This window comes from Equus caballus, chromosome 13 (assembly GCF_041296265.1).
Source record: "Equus caballus isolate H_3958 breed thoroughbred chromosome 13, TB-T2T, whole genome shotgun sequence".
NCBI classification, from domain to species: domain Eukaryota; kingdom Metazoa; phylum Chordata; class Mammalia; order Perissodactyla; family Equidae; genus Equus; species Equus caballus.
In genome coordinates this window covers 29,014,801-29,029,642 of record NC_091696.1, presented here as the reverse complement: position 1 = coordinate 29,029,642, position 14,842 = coordinate 29,014,801, and positions in this window count along the sequence as shown.

Sequence of the window (14,842 nt, the reverse complement as noted above, 5' to 3'; positions counted from 1 at the left end):
CAGAGAGGTCACGGGGCTGGATGAAGAAGGGTGTTGGAGGCCATTGGAAGGACCTTGGCTATTACTCTCAGGTGGGATCCACTAGAAAGTTTTGAGCAGAGGAAGAGCATGATCTGACTTGCATTTTAAATGATGGCTTAGACTAGTCATAGCAGTGGGAAGTAGGGAGAATGGTCAGATTCTAAATGTATTTTGACAGCAGAGCCAACACAATTTCCTGAATGATTAACTGAAGTGTACAGGAAAGAGAAAAATCAAAAGTGACTTAAGTTTTCAGCCTCAGCAACTGGAAGGATAAGGAAGGCTGTAGATGGAACAGATTTGGGGGAATGGAGATCAGGAATGCTGTTTTGCTCAAACTGAGTTAGAGATGTCTATGCAGATATCCAGGTGGAGATGTCAGGTAGGTAGTTGGGTATATAAGTCTGAACTTCAGGAGAGCTGTCTGGCCTGGAGATAACACATTTATGAATTATCTGCATATAGAATTTAAAGTCATATGAGGAGTGAGTGTAGATAAAGAGGAACCAGGAAGGGAGAGTGAGAAACCACTAGGGAAATAGGAAGAAGCTCCAGGAAGTGGGATGTCATGAAAGCCAAGTGAGGAATGTCCATTAAGGATGAGACCATGGGGCCGGCCCGGTGGCGCAGCGGTTAAGTTCACACGTTCCGCTTCTCGGCAGCCAGGGGTTTGCTGGTTCAGATCCCGGGTGCAGACATGGCACCACTTGGCAGCCATGCTGTGGTAGGCGTCCCACATATAAAGCAGAGGAAGATGGGCATGGATGTTAGCTCAGAGCCAGGCTTCCTCAGCAAAAAGAGGTGGACTGGCAGTAGTTAGCTGAGGGCTAATCTTCCTCAAAAAAACAAACAAAAAAAAGGATGAGACCACCTGTGTCAAATGCTGCTGCGAGCTTGGGTTAGATGAGGTCTGAAAACTGATCCTTAATTTAGCAACATGGTGGTCACTTAGTGACTTTTGACAAGAACATTCTATTATTAAGCTAATTTACCAAATTATTACTTTCTTGTAGCAATTCCTGCCCAATTTGTCAAATCCTCTTATTAAACCCCCATAAAACAAACTGTATTATTTTTTCCCCACTATTAATTTTCACTGGCAATATTCAAAACCTCCAAACTCATTTTCCATTCATTGGGTATAAATCTGGTGAATATTACTTATACAAGCCAACTCATTTTTAATTATCATTCCTGTGATATCACACCCTTTTTTTTTTTTTTTTGAGGAAGATTAGCCCTGAGCTAACTGCTGCCGATCCTCCTCTTTTTGCTGAGGAGGACTGGCCCTGAGCTAACATCGTGCCTATCCTCCTCCACTTTATATGTGGGATGCCTACCACAGCATGGCTTTTGCCGAGCAGTTCCATGTCCGCACCCAGGATCCGAACCAGCGAACCCCAGGCCACCGAAGCGAAACGTGTGCACTTAACCACAGCGCCACCGGGCCAGCCCCCTCCTATTTTTTAAAAGCCCTCTTGGACTCACACTTTGCTCTCCTCCAAACCAGCACTTGATAGAACGTGCTTCTTTTCCCTTATTTTCACACCTGCCTGTGAAAGATCCTTTTCTTCAGTTCTACATTATACTTCTTTATTTCTTATTACATTTATACTTTCAGTTTCTGGCTGGGACATAGTAGATGTGCAATAATGTGCTTGATGAATCTATAGAGAGAAGGAGGAAGTAAAAGAAGGAGAAAGAGAGAAAAGGAAGGAAGAGAGAAAGTATGGCGAATGTCACTTCTAATTAGATGATACATTTTGAAAGCAGGGCAGGTCTTTATTCATACTATTTTGGATGCAAATTCTAGAAATGATTTTAAAATTATTTTGATATGCCTGGATAAGCTCAGTAAAAACAATTCAAAAGGAGGACAGTAAACATAGAAATATGTTCAGAGTTGGAAAATGTGATCAGCAAAGTACTGAATAGTCCTCTATTAACTAACACTAAAATTGGTACTTTTTCCAGAGTTCAGTGACACTAAAAAAATCACTAGAATTTTTTGTAAAACAGGCCTTCCATGTTAGGGAGTAAAATTTCATCTACAGTCTTAATATATGTTGACACTGTGATCACATATAAGTATTAGCTTAGGGTGGGTTCTCCTAACCCCAATAAATTGTTAATTCTTTAGTAACAGAGAGCTGGGCCTGGGTCCCAGCACTGAATGTAACCTCATAGTAGTCATTAACTTTTTTGTTTCCCATCTATTAAAGAGAGGACAGCGATACCTATACTGAGGACCTCAGGGTTGTGAGAATCACATGAGGAGACATGTGAAAACACCCTGGAAAACGTGTAAAGACGTAGTGTGACTTGTGGTCAGATCACTCCCCAAATTTTCTCAACATGATCATAAAGATTCTGAGGATCACAGAGGCAAAAGCCCTCATCCTTGTGCCATCACTTACTGAGGCCAACCACCTGAATCTCTGGAATCTCCTGCTACACTCCTGCCCCAGGTCTGGAATGCCGTCCCCTGCTCTTGGGAAGAGCAGCAAGTGGGCCTCCCCAGGTGTCCTGGAGAAACACTTGTGTTCAGCAGGAGAGAGAGAGAGAAGAACCATTAGAGCAGCAGTCAAACCAGAGGAGAAGGGGGTGGGAGTAGGGTATGAAGGCCGGACGGTTGTCCTGTTTGTTTTTTCAGGCATATAAAAGCTTTGAGGGAGAGGTTGGAGAGGCAAAATGGCGGGGTGAGCTGACCCGGGACTCTCCCCTCCAAAGTACAATAAAGGACTGAAAAAAAAAAAAACACCTGAATTTCAGCTAATGAACCTAATGCCAGGACTCAGAGACCTACAGTATCAAAAGACAGAAGACGAGCCCCTACTGCCCGCCTCAGAGGAGGTGGATCCGGGTAAGAGAGAACATCGCTCCATCCCCTAGAAACTGGGATCGCCGCCTGGGTCCGGGAAGGAGCAGGGGAGGAGCTGCGCGACCAGGGGATCATCCAGGACTCCTGCCGCCGGTACAGTGGAAACCTGCTGACCGGGGAAAGCTTCCGGGCATGGGGACACCATAAACGCGCGGCAGGAGACCAGAGAACGGAACTGATCGAATCCAGATCGGTCCGCGAGAGAAACCACCCCCGCCCCCGCCCCCGCCCCGGCAAAGCGCACTGGGCACTGACATCTTGCCCGAAGGCAGAGAGCTCAGAACATGCAGCTCTCGACCCCCATCTAGTGGCAACAGGCGGTAACTGCAACCGAATTCTACCACCATCCTCTACCATCCAGCAATTTATAAAAGCCCCAGACCAGAAGGAAAACAATAAAAACATAGAATTAAGTCCTGAGGAGGTAAACTAAATGAAAATGAGTTCAGAGCAGCTATAATCAAAAACTCAATGAGGTAGAGAGAAAGATAGAGAAACAAGCCGAGTTCTGGAGTTACTTCACAAAAGAGATTGAAATCATAAAGAAGAACCAAACAGAATTACTAGAGATGAAAAACACAATGGACCAGATAAAACAGAATACGGATTCCCTGAATGCCCATGTAGACACCACAGAAGAGCAAATTAACATAATTGAAGATAGACAGGCTGAATGGCTCCAGACAGAGGAAGAAAGAGAACTAAAGATTAAAAGGAATGAGGAAAGTATTAGAGAGATAGCAGATTCAATGAGGAGAAAGAATTTAAGGATCATAGGAATTCCCAAGAACGTAGAAAAGGAAAATGGAGCAGAAAGTGTGCTTAATGAAATTATAGAAGAGAACTTCCCAAATCTAGGGATTGAGGGAGAAATGTGTGTGGAGCAAGCTTTCAGATCTCCTAGATTTGTCAAGGTAAAAAGACCTACTGCAAGGCATATAGTAGTAAAAATGGCAAAAAGGAAAGACAAAGAAAGAATACTCAGGGCTGCACGAACTAAGAGAATTACCTACCAGGGAGCCCCTAACAGACTTTCAGCGGATTTCTCTGCAGAAACCTTACAAGCTAGGAGAGAATGGAGTGACATATTCAAAGCTTTAAAAGATAAAAATCTTCAGCCAAGAATACTCTATCCAGCAAGAATATCCTTCAGATATGAGGGAGAAATTAAATCTTTTCCAGACAAACAAAAGTTAAAAGAATTTGTAACCAAAAGTCCTCCACTACAAGAAATCCTCAAGAAGGCTCTCATACCTGAAAAAAGAAAAAAGGCAGAAAGGGGACACAATCCACAGAGTAGGGAGACAGATAAATAGAACCAGAATAGGATAGCAAATATTCAACTATAGCATTAGGATTAAGGTAAGGAAACTACCAAAGCAAAGACGATCTTATCACTCTAAGTAAAAACTCATAACACAAGTTGGAACAAGAAGTGAAAATAATTTAGGAGGGGAAGAGCAAAGGGACTAAATTAGTCTAGGCCAAGTAAGTAAGAGACCACCAGAGAATAGACTATATTATACACGAGATTCTAAATACAAACTTCAGGGTAGACACTAAACTAAACAACAGAACAGAGACACAAAACATAAATAAGCAAAAATCTAAGAAACCCAGCATAAGAAATTGCAGTATCAACTGGGTAGGATAAAGCACACAGGAAGAGAAAAGCAGGAAAGCCAGATAATGAGCAACAGATTGACAGCTTTAAGTCCACATGCATCAATAATCACTCTCAATGTAAACGGATTGAACTCTCCAATAAAAAGACACAGAGTGGCAAAATGGATTAAAGAACAAGATCCAACAATTTGTTGCCTCCAGGAAACACACCTCAGCCCCAAGGACAGACACAGGCTCAGGGTGAAGGGGTGGAGGACAATACTTCAAGCTAATAGCAAGGAAAAAAAAGCAGGTGTTGCAATTCTTATATCAGACAAAGTGGATTTCAAAATAAGACAGGTTAAGAGAGACACAGAGGGACAATATATAATGATCAAAGGGACACTGCATTAAGAAGAAATAACGCTTATAAATATCTATGCACCCAACACAGGAGCACCAAGATTCATAAAGCAACTATTAACAGACCTAAAGGAAGATGTTAAAAACAACACAATAATAGTAGGGGACCTCAACACCCCACTCACATCAATGGACAGATCATCCAGACAGAAAATCAACAAGGAAATAGTGGAGCTGAATGAAAAACTAAAACAATTGGACTTAATAGACAGATATAGATCACTTCACTCTAAAAAAGCAGAATACACAGTCTTCTCAAGTGCACATGGAACATTCTCAAGGATAGACCATATGTTGGGAAACAAGGCAAGCCTCTACAAATTTAAAAAAATTGAAATAATAACAAGCATCTTCTCTGATCATAGTGCTATAAGGCTAGAGGTTAATTACAAGAAAAAAGCTGAGAAAGGCACAAAGATGTGGAGACTAAACAATACACTACTGAACAAGCAATGGATCATTGAAGAAATTAAAGAGGAAATCAAAAAATACCTGGAAACTAATGAAAATGATAACACGCCATACCAACTCATATGGGATACAGCAAAAGCTGTATTAAGAGGAAAATTCATCATAATACAGGCACATCTTAACAAACAAGAAAAATCCCAAATAAGCAATCTTAAACTACACGTAACTGAACTAGAGAAGGAAGAACAAATGAAGCCCAAAGTCAGCAGAAGGAGAGAAATAATAAAAATCAGAGCAGAAATAAATGCTATTGAAACGAAAAAGGCAGTAGAAAGGATCAATGAAACAAAGAGCTGGTTCCTTGAGAAGATAAATAAAATTGACAAACCCCTAGCCAGACTTACAAAGAAAAGAAGGGAGAAAGCTCAAATGAACAAAATCAGAAATGAAAGAGGAGAAATAACAACAGACTCTGCAGAAATACAACGGATTATAAGAGAATACTACGAAAAACTATATGCCAACAGAATGGATAACCTAGAGGAAATGGATAAATTCTTGGACTCCTACAATCTCCCAAAGCTCACTCAAGAAGCAGCAGACAATTTGAACAGACCAATCACAAGGAAAGAGATTGAAACAGCAATCAAAAGCATCCCAAAGAATAAAACCCCAGGACCAGACGGCTCCCCTGGGGAATTCTACCAAACTTTCAGAGAGGATTTAATACCTATCCTTTTCAAGCTATTCCAAAGAATTAGGGAGGATGGAACACTTCCTAACACATTCTATGAGGCCAACATCACGCTGATACCAAAGCCAGACAAGGACACCATGAAAAAAGAGAACTACAGGCCAATATTGCTGATGGACATAGATGCAAAAATTCTAAACAAAATTTTGGCCACCAGAATTCAGCAATTCATCAAAAGGATCATACATCATGATCAGGTGAGATTCATACCAGGGACACAGGGATGGTTCAACATCCGCAAATCAATCAACGTGATACACCACATCAACAAACTGTTGAATAAAAACCACATGATCATCTCAATAGATGCAGAGAAAGCATTTGACAAGATCCAACAGCCATTTATGATAAAAAAAAAAAAAACTCTGAACAAAATGGGCATAGAAGGGAACTACCTCAACATAATAAAGGCCATATATGACAAGCCCATAGCCAACATCATACTCAATGGGCAAAAACTGAGCACCATCCCCCTGAAAACAGGAATGAGACAAGGATGCCCTCTATCACCACTCTTATTTAACACAGTACTGGAGGTCCTGGCCAGAGCAATCAGGCAAGATAAAGGAATAAAAGGAATCCAAATAGGGAGGGAAGAAGTGAAACTTCTGCTGTTTGCATGATCTTATATATAGAAAACCCCAAAGAATCCATTGGAAAACTCTTAGAAGTAATCAACAACTACAGCAAAGTTGCAGGGTATAAAATCAATTTGCATAAATCAGTAGCATTTCTATATTCTAACAATGAAGTAACAGAAAAAGAACTCAAGAACACAATACCATTCACAATAGCAACAAAAAGAATAAAATACCTTGGGGTAAATTTAACCAAGGAAGTGAAGGACCTATATAATGAAAATTACAAGGCCTTTCTGAGAGAATTGGATGACAACATAGGAGACGGAAAGACATTCCATGTACATGGATTGGAAGAATAAGCATAGTTAAAATGTCCATTCTTTTTTTTTTTTTTTTTTATTAATGTTATGATAGATTACAACCTTGTGAGATTTCAGTTGTACATTTTTGTTAGTCATGTTGTGGGTACACCACTTCCCCCTCCGTACCCTCCCCCCACCCCCCCTTTTCCCTGGTAACCACCGATCAGATCTCCTTCTCAATATACTAATTTCCACCTATGAGTGGAGTCATATAGAGTTCGTCTTTCTCTGACTGACTTATTTCGCTTAACATAATGCCCTCGAGGTCCATCCACGTTGTTGTGAATGGGCCAATTTCGTCTTTTTTTATGGCTGAGTAGTATTCCATTGTGTATATATACCACATCTTCTTTATCCAATCATCAGTTTCTGGGCATGTAGGCTGGTTCCACGTCTTGGCTATTGTAAATAATGCTGCGATGAACATAGGGGTGCAACGGACTCTTGAGATATCTGATATCAGGTTCTTAGGATAGATACCCAGTAATGGGATGGCTGGGTCATAGGGTATTTCTATTTTTAACTTTTTGAGAAATCTCCATACTGTTTTCCATAGTGGCTGTACCAGTTTGCATTCCCACCAACAGTGTATGAGGGTTCCTCTTTCTCCACAACCTCTCCAACATTTGTCGTTCTTGGTTTTGGATGTTTTTGCCAATCTAACGGGGGTAAGGTGATATCTTAGTGTAGTTTTGATTTGCATTTCCCTGATGATTAGCGATGATGAACATCTTTTCATGTGTCTATTGGCCATATTCATATCTTCTTTTGAGAAATGTCTGTTCATGTCCTCTGCCCATTTTTTGATCGGGTTGTTTTTTTGTTGTTAAGCAGTGTGAGTTCTTTGTATATTATGGAGATTAACCCTTTGTCGGATAAGTGGCTTGTAAATATTTTTTCCCAATTAGTGAGCTGTTTTTTTGTTTCAATCCTGTTTTCCCTTGCCTTGAAGAAGCTCTTCAGTCTGATGAAGTCCCATTTGTTTATTCTTTCTATTGTTTCCCTCAACTGAGGAGTTACAGTGTCTGAAAAGATTCTTTTGAAACTGATGTCAAAGAGTGTACTGCCTATATTCTCTTCCAAAAGACTTCTTGTCTCAGGCCTAATCTTTAGGTCTTTGATCCATTTTGAGTTTATTTTGGTGTGTGGTGAAAAAGAATGGTCAATTTTCAATCTTTTGCATGTGGCTGTCCAGTTTTCCCAGCACCATTTGTTGAAGAGACTTTCTTTTCTCCATTGTAGGCCCTCTGCTCCTTTGTCGAAGATTAGCTGTCCATAGATGTGTGGTTTTATCTCTGGGCTTTCAATTCTGTTCCATTGATCTGTGGACCTGTTTTTCTACCAGTACCATGCTGTTTTGATCACTGTAGCTTTGTAGTATGTTTTGAAATCAGGGATTGTGATTCCGCCAGCTTTGTTTTTCTTGCTCAGGATTGCTTTAGCAATTCGGGGTCTTTTGTTCCCCCATATGAATTTTAGGATTGTTTGTTCAATTTCTGTGAAGAATGTTCTTGGGATTCTGATTGGGATAGCATTGAATCTGTATATTGCTTTAGGTAGTATGGACATTTTAACTATGTTTATTCTTCCAATCCATGTGCATGGAATGTTTTTCCATCTCTTTATGTCATCGCCTATTTCTTTCAAGAAAGTCTTGTAGTTTTCATTGTATAGATCCTTCACTTCCTTGGTTAAGTTTATCCCAAGGTATTTTATTCTTTTCGTTGCGATTGTGAATGGGATAGAGTTCTTGAGTTCTTTTTCTGTTAGTTTATTGTTAGTGTATAGAAATGCTACTGATTTATGCACGTTAATTTTATACCCTGCTACTTTGCTGTAGTTGTTGATTATTTCTAATAGTTTTTCTGTGGATTCTTTGGGGTTTTCTATGTATAAGATCATGTCGTCTGCAAACAACGAGAGTTTTACTTCTTCGTTACCTATTTCGATTCCTTTTATTTCTTTTTCCTGCCAAATTGCTCTGGCCAGCACCTCCAGTACTATGTTGAATAGGAGTGGTGAAAGTGGGCACCCTTGTCTTGTTCCTGTCTTCAGAGGGATGGCTTTCAGCTTTTGTCCATTGAGTATGATGTTGGCTGTGGGTCTATCATATATGGCCTTTATTATGTTGAGGTACTTTCCTTCTATACCCATTTTACTGAGGGTTTTTATCATAAATGGGTGTTGGATCTTGTCGAATGCTTTCTCTGCATCTATTGAGATGATCATGTGGTTTTTGTTTTTCATTTTGTTGATGTAGTGTATCACGTTGATTGACTTGCGGATGTTGAACCATCCCTGTGTCCCTGGTATAAATCCCACTTGATCATGGTGCATAATCTTTTTGATGTATTGCTGTAATCGGTTTGCCAAAATTTTGTTGAGGATTTTTGCATCTATGTTCATCAGTGATATCGGCCTGTAGTTCTCCTTCTTTGTGTTGTCCTTGTCAGGTTTGGGGATCAGAGTGATGTTGGCTTCATAGAATGTGTTAGGGAGTTCTCCATCTTTCTCAATTTTCTGGAACAGTTTGAGGAGAATAGGTATTAAGTCTTCTTTGAATGTTTGGTAGAATTCTCCAGAGAAGCCGTCTGGTCCTGGACTCTTGTTTTTGGGGAGGTTTTTGATTACCGTTTCTATTTCCTTACTTGTGATTGGTCTATTCAGATTCTCCATTTCTTCCTGATTCAGTTTGGGGAGATTGTAGGAGTCTAGGAATTTGTCCATTTCTTCCAGGTTGTTCAATTTGTTGGCATATAGTTTTTCATAGTATTCTCTTATGATCTCTTGTATTTCATTGGTATCTGTTGTGATTTCTCCTCTGTCATTCCTGATTTTATTAATTTGCGATTTCTCTCTTCTTTTCTTGGTGAGTCTGGCTAGGGGTTTGTCAATTTTGTTAATTCTTTCGAAGAACCAACTCTTTGTTTCATTGATCCTTTCTATTGTCTTTTTTGTTTCAATATCGTTTATTTCTGCTCTTATTTTTATTATTTCCCTCCTTCTACTGACTCTGGGCTTTGTTTGTTCTTCTTTTTCTAGTTCTGTTAGGTGTCGTTTGAGGTTGCTTACGTGAGCTTTTTCTTGTTTAGTGAGGTGAGCCTGTATTGCGATGAATTTCCCTCTTAGGACTGCTTTTGCTGCATCCCAAATGATTTGGTATGTCGTGTTCTCATTTTCATCTGTCTCCAGATAATATTTGATTTCTTCTTTCATTTCTTCAATGATCCATTGTTTGTTGAGAAGCGTGTTGTTTAGTCTCCACATTTTTGCACCTTTCTCTGCTTTTTTCTTGTAGTTGATTTCTAGTTTAATAGTGTTATGATCAGAAAAGATGCTTGATATTATTTCAACTCTCTTGTATTTATTGATGTTTGCTTTGGTTCCCAAAATATGGTCAATCCTTGAGAATGTTCCATGTGCACTTGAAAAGAATGTGTAACCTGCTGTTTTTGGATGAAGTGTTCTATATATATCTATTAAGTCCATCTGGTCTAATTTTTCATTTAATTCTATTATTTCCTTGTTGATTTTCTGTCTGGATGTTCTGTCCATTGGTGTTAATGGTGTGTTGAGGTCCCCTACTATTATTGTATTGTTGTTGATGTCTTCTTTTAGTTCTATTAAGAGTTGCTTTACAAATTTTGGTGCTCCTGTGTTGGGTGTGTATATATTTATAAGTGTTATGTCTTCTTGGTGGAGAGTCCCTTTTATCATTATATACTGTCCCTCTTTATCTTTCTTTATCTGTTTTGCTTTGAAATCTACCTTGTCTGATATTAGTATAGCGACACCTGCTTTCTTTTGTTCATTATTAGCTTGGAGTATTGTTCTCCATCCCTTCACTCTGAGTCTGTGTTTGTCTTTGGGGCTGAGGTGTGTTTCCTGGAGGCAGCATATTGTTGGATCTTGTTCTTTGATCCATCCTGCCACTCTGTGTCTTTTGATTGGGGAGTTCAATCCATTTACATTTAGAGTGATTATTGAGACGTGGGGGTCTACCACTACCATTTTGCGTCTTGTTTTCCGGTTTTCTTCAGTTTCCTTTGTTTCTCGTCCCATGGTTTAATCTGTTCTGATGAAGAGCTGCTACTCTCTGTTGTTGTCCTTCTACTTATCTCCTCTGCTCTTGGTTTTGTAGCCCCTTTCCTTTTTTGGATTTTTCAGGAATGAGGGTTTTCCTGAGGATTTCCTGAAGAGGAGGTTTTGTGGCAATGAACTCCCTTAATTTTTGTTTATCTGGGAAAGTTTTTATTTCTCCATCGTATTTGAAGGATATTTTCGCTGGGTAGAGAATTCTCGGCTGTAGATTTTTGTCCTTCAGATTTTTGAATATATCATTCCACTCTCTTCTAGCCTGTAAAGTTTCTGCTGAGAAATCTGCTGATAGCCTGATGGGGGTTCCTTTGTAGGTTAGTTTCTTTTGCCTGGCTGTCCTTAATATTTTCTCCTTGTCGTTGACTTTTGCTAGCTTCACTACTATATGCCGTGGAGTTGGTCTTCTTGCATTGATAAAGTTTGGAGATCTATTGGCTTCTGTCACCTGAAGATCCATCTCCCTCACCAGATTTGGGAAGTTCTCAGCCATTATTTCTTTGAATAGGTTTTCTGCCCCTTTCTCCTTCTCTTCTCCCTCTGGTATACCTATAATCCTTACGTTGCATCTCCTAATTGTGTCTGATAATTCTCGGAGAGTTTCTTCATTTCTTTTAAGTCTTGCTTCTCTCTCCTCCTCTGCCTGCAACAATTCTATATTGCCATCTTCCAAATTGCTAATTCTTTCCTCCATATTATCGGCCCTACTGTTCAGAGCATCTAGATTTTTCTTAATCTCCTCTATTGTGTTCTTCATTTCCAGTATTTCTGTTTGGTTCTTCTTTATCGTATCAAACTCTTTTGTGACATAGCTCCTGAACTCGTTGAGTTGACGGTCAGAATTCTCTCTTAACTCATTGAGAATCTTAATGATGGCTGTTTTGAAGTCATCATCATTTAGGTTATATATCTCATTTTCTTTGGGATTGTTTTCTGTGTATTTGTTACTTTCTTTCTGTTCTGGAGACTTAATGTATTTTTTCATATTGCTTGATGTTGTTGATTTGTGCCTCCGCATGGAGATAGAGTTTAGTTGCTCCTTTCACTTGTTTCAGCTGCTGCAGTGGGGGGAGCAGCTGTTTATACTTCACCAGCCAGGAACCCTGTCTGTAGTTGCTAACTGGGCCTGGGCCCCTCTTCGTAGTCACAGTGGCCCTTTGGATTCCCTCCTCTGCTGTGGGGGCTGTCACAGGGGGGCTTCAGGCTGCAGGTGCCTACTGTTGCAGCCCACCTAGATGTGCTCTCTCCTTGGGGTCTGCAACAGTGTTATGGGCTTTTCCAGCGGCCAGGGGTGGGATCACTTATATTTGTCGCTCCGTTGCTGTCGGCACCCACCGAATCTCACTTGTCCTCTATGGGTCGCAGGAGAGCTACTGGCATCTTCTACAGTCTGTGGTTAGTACACCTAGCTATGCTGCTTTTGCCCTGGGGTCTTCCAACCTTGTGGCTGGCGGCTGGGTGCCTTCTACTGGTGCTGTGCAGAGGCTTTCCCTAAGGCTGCTGTGAGCCTGTAGGGTTTCCCCCTAGGCTACTAAGCTGGGTCTCTGGAACTCTCTCCAGCCCCAGTCCTCTCCGAGATCTCCAGCAATCCCTAGTCTCACGGGGCGGGCAATGGCAGCTGGGGGTCGCCCCGCCCTCTGGGCTTCTCTCCGGGCCTCTCCCGGGAGCCCTGAATGCTGGGCGTGGCCCCTCTGCTAATGGCAGACAGAGAGTTCTGTCTGCTGCCTGGTGGAACTCCGGCGCTTCCCCTCCGGGTCGCAGAACCGGCCTTTGAAAGTTCCCCCCGCCCCGGTCCTCTCCGAGATCTCTAGCAATCTCTAGCCCCAAGGGGCGGGCAATGGCAGCTGGGGGTCGCCCCGCCCTCTGGGATTCTCTCCGGGCCTCTCCCGGAGCCGTGAATGCTCGGCGTGGCCCCTCTGCTAACGGCACACAGAGAGTTTTGTCTGCTGCCCGGGCGGAGCTTAAAATGTCCATTCTACCTAAAGCAATCTACAGATTCAACGCTATCCCAATCAGAATCCCAATGACATTCTTTACAGAAATAGAACAAAGAATCCTAAAATTTATATGGGGCAACAAAAGACCCCAAATTGCTAAAGCAATCCTGAGAAAAAAGAACAAAACGGGAGGCATTACAATCCCTGACTTCAAAACTTACTACAAAGCTACAGTAATCAAAACAGCATGGTACTGGTAGAAAAACAGGTGCACAGATCAATGGAACAGAATTGATAGCCCAGAAATAAAAGCACACATCTATGGACAGCTTATCTTCGACAAAGGAGCAGAGTGCATACAATGGAGAAAAGAAAGTCTTTTCAACAAATGGTGCTGGGAAAACTGGAAAGCCATACGTAAAAGAATGAAAATTGACCATTCTTTTTCACCATTCACCAAAATAAAGTCAAAAAGGATCAAAGACCTAAATGTGAGACCTGAAACCATAAGGCTTCGAGAAGAAAACGTAGGCAGTACACTCTTTGACATCAGTATTAAAAGGATCTTTTCAGACACCATGTCTTCTCAGAGAAGGGAAACAACAGAAACAATAAACAAATGGGACTTCATCAGACTAAAGAGCTTCTTCAAGGCAAATGAAAACAGGATTGAAACAAAAAAACAACCCACTAACTGGGAAAAAATATTTGCAAGTCATATATCTGACAAAGGCTTAATATCCATAATATATAAAGAATTCTCACAACTCAACAACAAAAAATCAAACAACCCGATCAAAAAATGGGCTGGAGACATGAACAGACATTTCTCCAAAGAAGATATACTGATGGCCAATAGGCACATGAAAAGATGCTCATCATCGCTGATCATCAGGGAAATGCAAATCAAAACTACACTAATATATCACCTTACACCCGTTAGAATGACAAAAATATCTAAATCTAATAGTAACAAATGTTGGAGAGGTTGTGGAGAGAATGGAACCCTCATATACTGCTGGTGGGAATGCAAACTGGTGCAGCCACTATGGAAAACAGTATGGAGATTCCTCAAAAAATTAAAAATAGAACTACCATATGATCCAGCCATTCCACTACTGGGTAGCTATCCAAAGAGCTTGAAGTCAGCAATTCCAAAAGACCTATGCACCCCAATGTTCACTGCAGCATTATTTACAATAGCCAAGACATGGAAGCAACCTAAGTGTCCATCAACAGACGAATGGATAAAGAAGATGTGGTACATATATACAATGGAATACTACTCAGCTGCAAAACAGAACAAAATCATCCCATTTGCAACAACATGGATGGACCTTGAGGGAATTATGTTAAGTGAAATAAGCCAGTTAGAGAAGGATAATCTCTGTATGACTCCACTCATATGAAGAATTTAAAAATGTGGACAAAGAGAACAGATTAGTGGCTACTAGGGGAAAGGCGGGGTGGGGGGTGGGCACAAAGGGTGAAGTGGTGCACCTACAACACGAATGACAAACATTAATGTACAACTGAAATCACACAAGATTGTAACCTATCATTAACTCAATTAAAAAAAAAAAGTTTTGAGGGACTTCTAATGTTCCAACTCCAATTTGTTAATACCGTGACAAATTTCAATTCTTTACTTTATGACCCCAATTCTTAACTTTTTCTGTTTACATAAGAAGTGTTCATAATCAAAATGAAAAGCAGTGTCAGAAGGATAGGAGGCCGTATAAACACTACCACCATTTTCTGAATCCTGCCCT